This window comes from Sander lucioperca, chromosome 5 (genome assembly GCF_008315115.2).
Source record: "Sander lucioperca isolate FBNREF2018 chromosome 5, SLUC_FBN_1.2, whole genome shotgun sequence".
Taxonomy (NCBI): domain Eukaryota; kingdom Metazoa; phylum Chordata; class Actinopteri; order Perciformes; family Percidae; genus Sander; species Sander lucioperca.
Window position 1 is genome coordinate 27,997,991 of NC_050177.1, and position 8,237 is coordinate 28,006,227.

Here is an 8,237-nt window from a genome sequence, read left to right on the forward strand (position 1 = left end):
CAGGATATTGGTAGTGCTCCTGTGGGTGCTGTGCTGTGGCTTATCACGGTCGACTGTGTCGGTCATCATCAGACAAACATGCAACTCCACCTCCTCATCTTTCCAGACAAGCTTTGTTGTTGTCTTCGACATGTTTTGGTTTGGTGCTACTAAGGAGAGAAGTAGAAGGAAGGTTCTACGTAGGTGCGCGGCACTGGTGGTGTTGTGTGGCTGTGCCACCTAGCCGCCTGGTGTGCATATTACGTCGAATTTCACACACTTTTGTGTCACCATTTGCACGCAGATTTCCCCACCAAAACTCTCATCTAAACGCGGAATAAAAAGCCTGGACCTGAATCATCAGACCAGTGCATCATTTTAATAAGAGATGTGTAATGTATTGAAACATTAAAATAACCAAGTGTGGAGTGTAAGCATGTCCTAATATCATAAGTCATTATAACCTACATCAGGCGTACATTTCTTAACTAGGCCAAGCCATACATTAGTAGAGAATGCATCGTTTTCATCTGAAAAAGAACTCCATCTATTAGACAAACTTTCAAAAGTCTGAGTCAACTGTGGTATTTGTGTGTTGTCAAATGTGGAAGGTGAAATTACTTAAATGTAAAAAAGATCCACAAGGAACTTTTCCTAAGTTCTAAAGCACACAACAAAATAGCCTTGATCTGTGTCTGAACATTGTTCAATGTTAACAATATTGCTGTTTAGGAATAATTTACTTTCTTTATCAATAATCTATCAGTTAAGTTTGTGTGGTCATGAGGAACCACATAGCCCCAATTTAGTAGCATTTGTATGCCAAACATCCTAATGCCTGTTGAAAACATAAGAGTGGACGTAGTTGTTAACCATTACAGTAATATTTGCTCTGTGGTACTTATTGTACTCCAAACGCCATCGTCTTCTCGACATGGAAAGTAGTGAACGCGTCACTCGTCGTTTTCCCCCCATGTTCTTCACTATTGTTCCTAATGTGCTTGTGTGTATCAGTGTCATCAGGAGAAGAAACGTTGGGAGAAATGGTTACATCAGTCAGTGGATTATCATACTTTTCTAACATCGCAATATCAAATCATAAATGCAGTAATGAAGAATAAACACGATATGAAACCCCCCAAATCTTCTGAGAGGGTACCTATTTCAGTCTTTTTCTGTCCAGCTGCTCCATGTGTGTGTGTGTGTGTGTCACAACACTCTGAGTGTGCAGAAGAGTGAGTGTGTGTGTGTTCCAGGAATGTGCAGTGTCGCTACTGCTTCTGCAGTTCCACTTCAGTCGTTCTGTTGCTCCATCTCTGAGTGGGTGTGTTCAGAGAGAGGTGGTGTGTCCGCTACAAATGTGGAATGTATTCTGCTGTCACTGTCAGAGAATGTGCTCTGAAATGTGCTGTGATTGTTAAAAAAAAGATCAGTATCACTGCTGTCTTCTGAAAAGATTTTAAGCAGCAGGCTACAATACCAGTATGTAGCTTCTGGTTTTTCCTCTTTGGAAAAACTCTCGTTTTCCTCCTATATATAATATTATATAATATTATAATAAGGTTGACTAACCCTCCATAACACAGAAGTCTGGGTTTCTGGACTTAGCAAAAACTAGACTACCAGACCTCCATCCTCAAAGCAATAAAATAAAATAAAAATAACAGAAAACAACAGAATACAATGATGATCTGTGCTGCTTCAGTCTTCCCAATTTCTGTCTCCCAGCCACTTATATCCAGGGTGGGGCCACCCTCAATCACAGATCAGGAACACCTGAGATGAACAGAGAGGAAGAAAGAGCAGGGCGGGGAGCACATAACACTGCATATGATCTCACGTTGTGATAATCCAGCTCTTCTTATCAGACATATATATAATAGAGCCATGTCAGTTATATAATGTGGCTCTGATTGAGCTCACTTTGCCTGTTCAGCACCATCGCTGTCCATCAGCTGTCTCTGTCCATCACCTGTCTCTGTCCATCATCAGCTGTCTCTGTCCATCATCAGCTGTCTCTGTCCATCATCAGCTGTCGCTGTCCATCAGCTGTCTCTGTCCATCAGCTGTCGCTGTCCGACAGCGCCATCAGCTGTCGCTGTCCATCAGCTGTCCATCAGCTGTCTCTGTCCATCAGCTGTCGCTGTCCATCAGCTGTCCATCAGCTGTCTCTGTCCATCAGCTGTCGCTGTCCATCAGCTGTCCATCACCTGTCTCTGTCCATCACCTGTCTCTGTCCATCACCTGTCTCTGTCCATCAGCTGTCTCTGTCCATCATCAGCTGTCTCTGTCCATCAGCTGTCTCTGTCCATCATCAGCTGTCTCTGTCCATCAGCTGTCTCTGTCCATCAGCTGTCTCTGTCCATCATCAGCTGTCTCTGTCCATCATCATCTGTCCATCATCAGCTGTATCTGTCCATCAGCTGTCTCTGTCCGTGGTGCTGAAACATTTTTAAATGACTGGTAAACTGGTTTCTTTGTTCTTCAACACTAACTTGTTAAAATGTGTCTTTTCTTTGTGTTTATTTGACATTTAGTCTTACTGGCTCAACAAGGGACACATTATAACATTCATCAGATATAAGAAGATAGATAGATAGATAGATAGATAGATAGATAGATAGATAGATAGATAGATAGATAGATAGATAGAAAATGACTTGGTAGCTCCTCCCCCACTGTACTGAGTGTCTAGCTCCGCCCCCCCACTGTACTGAGAGACTGCCCCCCCCCCACTGTACTGAGAGTCTAGCCCCCCCACTGTACTGAGAGTCTAACCCCACTGTACTGAGAGACTGCCCCCCCCCCACTGTACTGAGAGTCTAGCCCCCCCACTGTACTGAGAGACTGCCCCCCCCACTGTACTGAGAGACTAGCCCCCCCACTGTACTGAGAGTCTAGCTTCACCCCCCCACTGTACTGAGAGTCTAGCTTCACCCCCCCACTGTACTGAGAGTCTAGCTTCACCCCACCACTGTACTGAGAGTCTAGCCCCCACCCACTGTACTGAGAGTCTAGCCCCCCCACTGTACTGAGAGACTAGCCCCCCCACTGTACTGAGAGTCTAGCTTCACCCCCCCACTGTACTGAGAGACTAGCTCCCCCCCCCCACTGTACTGAGAGTCTAGCCCCCCCCCTGACCAGAGCGTTGGCATATGGCAGCCAGAGAGCATTTCTATGTTTCTCTGTCCTGTTCTTCACATCAGTGAGGCTTTCTTCTCTTGTTCCAACGAAATTAATCCATTATTATATTATCTATATTATTATATATATAACTATGTTATTATCTGTATGTTATTATATATAACTATGTTATTATCTGTATGTTATTATATATAACTATGTTATTATCTGTATTATTATATATAACTATTTTATTATCTATATTATTATATAAAACTGTTATTATCTATATTATTATATATAATTATGTTATTATCTGTGTGTTATTATATATAACTATGTTATTATCTGTATATTATTATATATAACTATGTTATTATCTGTATATTATTATATATAACTATGTTATTATCTGTATGTTATTATATATAACTATGTTATTATCTGTATGTTATTATATATATATATATATATTATTCATGTGGATTTGTTATTTTATCATCCTGTTTATTATGTATGTGTATGTTGTGTGTGATGTCTTTAAGCTACTGGGACCTTGAATTTCCCCTTGGGGATCAATAAAGTATCTATCTATCATCTATCTAGTAGAGTGCTGGCTGGTTTTATATCCTACTGTATACTCTGTGTGTGTGGTACTTCCTGATCGTTGCTTCCTGTTTTTGACTCCTGAACAAACTTGATTTCTTTTAAATGTTGTGAGCTCACAGTCAGTGTTCCTGTTTTACCTCTCAGACTGACTTTAGATCAGAAGATGAGTGGTTTGGAGGAAGAGGAGGACGGAGCAGAGTCTGTAGTATCTGGCTGTCTGTCTATGAAGAGTTATTGGTCCAACGATTATCCTCCTCTATTCTTCAGTAATGAACCTGGACCCTCAGACACAAAGTAAGACCACTGATACTAACTCATTTTATGACTCAGTTGCAAATGCCAGGTTTTTGTTGTTACACATTCACACATTTGTTCCATCTTCCTCTTTGTATCTGTGACAGCTGTCAGTCACCCAGAAAAACTCTCTAATCTAATCTAAGGGGACTAATACAAACTTTAAATCCTCCTAATTATTGACAGTAGCAGCAGTTTGTGTGTTAAGAGCTTCATAAAGGGCTAAAAAAAGAGCATTTATCAAAGATTGAAGCAATATGAATAAAAACTTGTTGGTGTTTGCAGAGTTCAGGACAACAGACAGACAGCAGAGTCTGTAGTATCTGGCTGTCTGTCTATGAAGAGTGACCAGTCCACAGGGGCAGATTGGCCATCTGGCAACTCTGGCAAATGCCAGAGGAGCCGGACCATTTTTTTTAATATGGGCCATCAGATTTTTTATACAATTTAATATACAAATAAATTGTCTTTACAGGCCAACAGCGCAGAGAACGTTTTTTTTTTTATCACTTGCACGATTTCACTATGGTTGTAATAATAATGGCCACTGCCGGGCTGGTCCCGAGATGGGCCGACCGACCCAATCAGAAGTTACTCAAATTGGGACATTCACTCAAATGCACTTGCTCTGGGGGAGCGGCTGCAGCAGCGAGAAGCTGCTGCTGACGGGCAGAGAGCTCCGCCGGAGCTCTGACTGCTGTCCGTCCGCGCGGCCGTCTGACGGCATCAGTATTAAATTGAGACAGTTTCATTACCCGTTAAAAATATGTCTCGTTGTCGCGTTAAATAGTAGTCCATTTCAGTGTTTTGGTAGGCTACAGTTGGTTTAATGCCTGATGCTAAGTGTAGGCCTATAGGAGTACACATGAAAACCCTGAACAAGCAGCGTCTGCTCCGTCTTTCTGCTGTGCCCCATTCACATAGTAGTTTTACACTATGGAGGTTAAACTCTGCAATTAATCCGCGGTTCATGTATGCATGAACTGTGGTGGTCCTTTACTGTAGTCTCAACATCACTGATCATTTTTGATCAATAGAATATAGAAAACATTACACGTCACAACGTTTTGTATCCATAACATGATTGTGTTATTGTACAATTTAGCAGTAAAAGCAGACTATGTAGGTCAATCCTACATTTTTCAACTTGGGAGCAAAACGTGCTCTTTGGGGAAAAAAAGCCCTGTTCATGCTAATTAAACAACTGGACTTTGGGGTAAAGTGTTCGTATCATATCGGCCCATGTCCCGGATGTGAACAGAGGTGTATAAAGTACTAGAGACCCATACTTGAGTAAAGGTACAAGTGCTCTATCAAAAAAATGACTTAAGTAGAAGTTGAAGTGCTCTTTAAGCACCCCACTTAAGTGGAAGTACAAAAGTATTCAACATTTTTTGTACTTAAGTATTGCAAGTAGTTTATTTTAAAATGTACTACTGATGTACTAAAAGTAAAAGTACAAGTATTGTGTTATGTAGTTATTAAAGAAAGCAGTCAAATTTTGAATATCATATTGTTGAAGTTCAACTTTTTACTTGGTTTTAAGACGGTGCATTACAGGCAGTCACAAGCTGTACATTGCTGGATATGAAGGAAGTTTCTGAAATAAACCCAAAAAGGTACATTAATGTCACAATTGTTATAACTACTACTATCTGATACAACAGTGGGTTATTAATCACTTATTAACAAATACTGAAATAAAATGTGTGATGTAGTGGAAAGTTAGCAAGCTAGCAAAATACAGATAAACTAGCAGCTGTACATCACAGGGTGAGACAGTTAACAATCACTACAGACTGAAACAACTCAGGAATAGTTTAATCTGCTGCAACAATGGCTAAATAGAAAGAGTACAAACTTGCATCGTCTCTGACTTCTGAACAGGCGATCACCGTAATGAAAAGAAACACAACGCAATCTCGGGGATTTCTTACGTAAATTACGTAATTATACATAACTAACGTAGCCATAACTACACACACTGTAACCTACACAGTCTCCGTAGCGTGAGGAATTCACAACAGTAACGAGTAACAATGCAGCACATAAAAAAAGTATTAAAAGTATTAAACTCATCAAAAATATGTACTCAAGTAAAAGTAGAAGTAGGAGAAAAAAATGATACTCCAGTAGAGTACAGATACAGCCTTTTAGTACTTAAGTGTAGTTCTACTTCGTTACTATTAGAGTTGAGCCGGATACTCGGCTGAAACGAGTATTCGGTACGGATAAAGCACTTTTGCCGAGTACGAGTATTATACGCGTATTACGAGTCAATATCTGTGCTCGGATTGAATAAAAATCCTCATTGGATAGTTGACTGTGTCTGTGTTCTGTGATAGGCTAGTCGTCACAGAGCCCCTCCCCCACACACATACAGATGTATTATGTTGTTGTGTCCCGCACTGCTCACTCACACACACACAGAACATCTCTCTCTCTCTGTCTCTCTCTCTCTCTCTCTCTCTCTCTGTCTCTCTCTCTCTCTCTCTCTGTCTCTCTCTCTCTCTCTCTCTGTCTCTCTCTCTCTCAGGTTCGCCGGTCTTTTCCGTTAACGTTTAGGGTTTCTTCAGTTTCAGGTTTGTTTTTTACTTTGGTTTGTAGTCCTTCCTTATTAACCAGTAGAGTTCTGGTAAACGTGGGGTTTGTAGTCCTTCCTTATTAACCAGTAGAGTTCTGGTAAACGTGGGGTTTGTAGTCCTTCCTTATTAACCAGTAGAGTTCTGGTAAACGTGGGGTTTGTAGTCCTTCCTTATTAACCAGTAGAGTTCTGGTAAACGTGGGGTTTGTAGTCCTTCCTTATTAACCAGTAGAGTTCTGGTAAACGTGGGGTTTGTAGTACTTCCTTATTAACCAGTAGAGTTCTGGTAAACGTGAGGTTTGTAGTACTTCCTTATTAACCAGTAGAGTTCTGGTAAACGTGGGGTTTGTAGTACTTCCTTATTAACCAGTAGAGTTCTGGTAAACGTGGGGTTTGTAGTACTTCCTTATTAACCAGTAGAGTTCTGGTAAACGTGGGGTTTGTAGTACTTCCTTATTAACCAGTAGAGTTCTGGTAAACGTGGGGTTTGTAGTACTTCCTTATTGACCAGTAGAGTTCTGGTAAACGTGAGGTTTGTAGTACTTCCTTATTAACCAGTAGAGTTCTGGTAAACATGGGGTTTGTAGTACTTCCTTATCAACCAGTAGAGTTCTGGTAAACGTGGGGTTTGTAGTACTTCCTTATTAACCAGTAGAGTTCTGGTAAACGTGAGTTTTGTAGTACTTCCTTATTAACCAGTAGAGTTCTGGTAAACGTGGGGTTTGTAGTACTTCCTTATCAACCAGTAGAGTTCTGGTAAACGTGGGGTTTGTAGTACTTCCTTATTAACCAGTAGAGTTCTGGTAAACGTGGGGTTTGTTCAGACGTGGCGTCTCTGCCTGTCGGAGATTTTTTTTCTTTTTTAAACCGTCAGCTGGCTGTAAACAGATCTGAAAAACAGCGTCGGACTATTTGATCTGTAGAACACAGTCCCCCCCCCTCTCTCTCTCTCTTACTCTCTCTCTCACACACACACACACACACACACACACACACATACCTGGTGTGGAAAAAAAAAAATCACACTGATCATAAAAAAATTAAAAGTTAAAAAAAGAAAGTTATGTTGAGTATGAAAACTCTTGTTCATTACATTTTACTTCATAATTCAACCTCATGTGTTGTATTCATTGCTCTTGTTCTGTATATAGTTTGTTTGTTATCGTGATCTGAAGCTCAATGCTGATGCTGTCATGTAAATAGTTTTCTAATCAGCAATAAATATAACAATTTCTGATCAACCCATATCAATTGCATGCTTAAAATAACAAACCGGTTAAAGCCCCGCCCATTTCAAGACAACCCGACCCACTTCTGGGTTAAATCCCGCCCACGTCCGGGTTAGGCCCCGCCCAGTCCGAGTACAGATACAGATAATTCATATGGTTAACAGATACAGATACAGATACAGATAATGCTGTACTTGCTCATCCCTAATAGTAACCACCAAGGTTCAGGATGCTGCAAAGATGCTGTTGGTCTGATATGAAAATGGCTGGTGGCTTTAAGACAAACAATAATAATTCATTGAATTAATCAATTCTGAACATATGTGTCAGTGGCTTGTTGATCTTTACATTGTTACTTAATTTCCTGTCCTGGGCTGGGACACACACACACACACACACACACACACACACACACACAC

The 8,237-nt window shown here is 40.7% G+C and overlaps 1 long non-coding RNA gene across 1 annotated transcript in view; it reads left to right on the top strand.

Annotated features, from left to right (window-relative positions):
- Positions 1 to 521: 521 nt before the first annotated feature.
- LOC118495148 overlaps positions 522 to 8,237 on the top strand; it is a 17,649-nt gene continuing 9,933 nt past the window's right edge. Inside the window, exons 1-2 of the long non-coding RNA XR_004897472.1 lie at positions 522 to 670; positions 7,651 to 7,654. This is a non-coding gene — a long non-coding RNA (uncharacterized LOC118495148). The remainder of the gene's footprint in view (positions 671 to 7,650; positions 7,655 to 8,237) is intronic.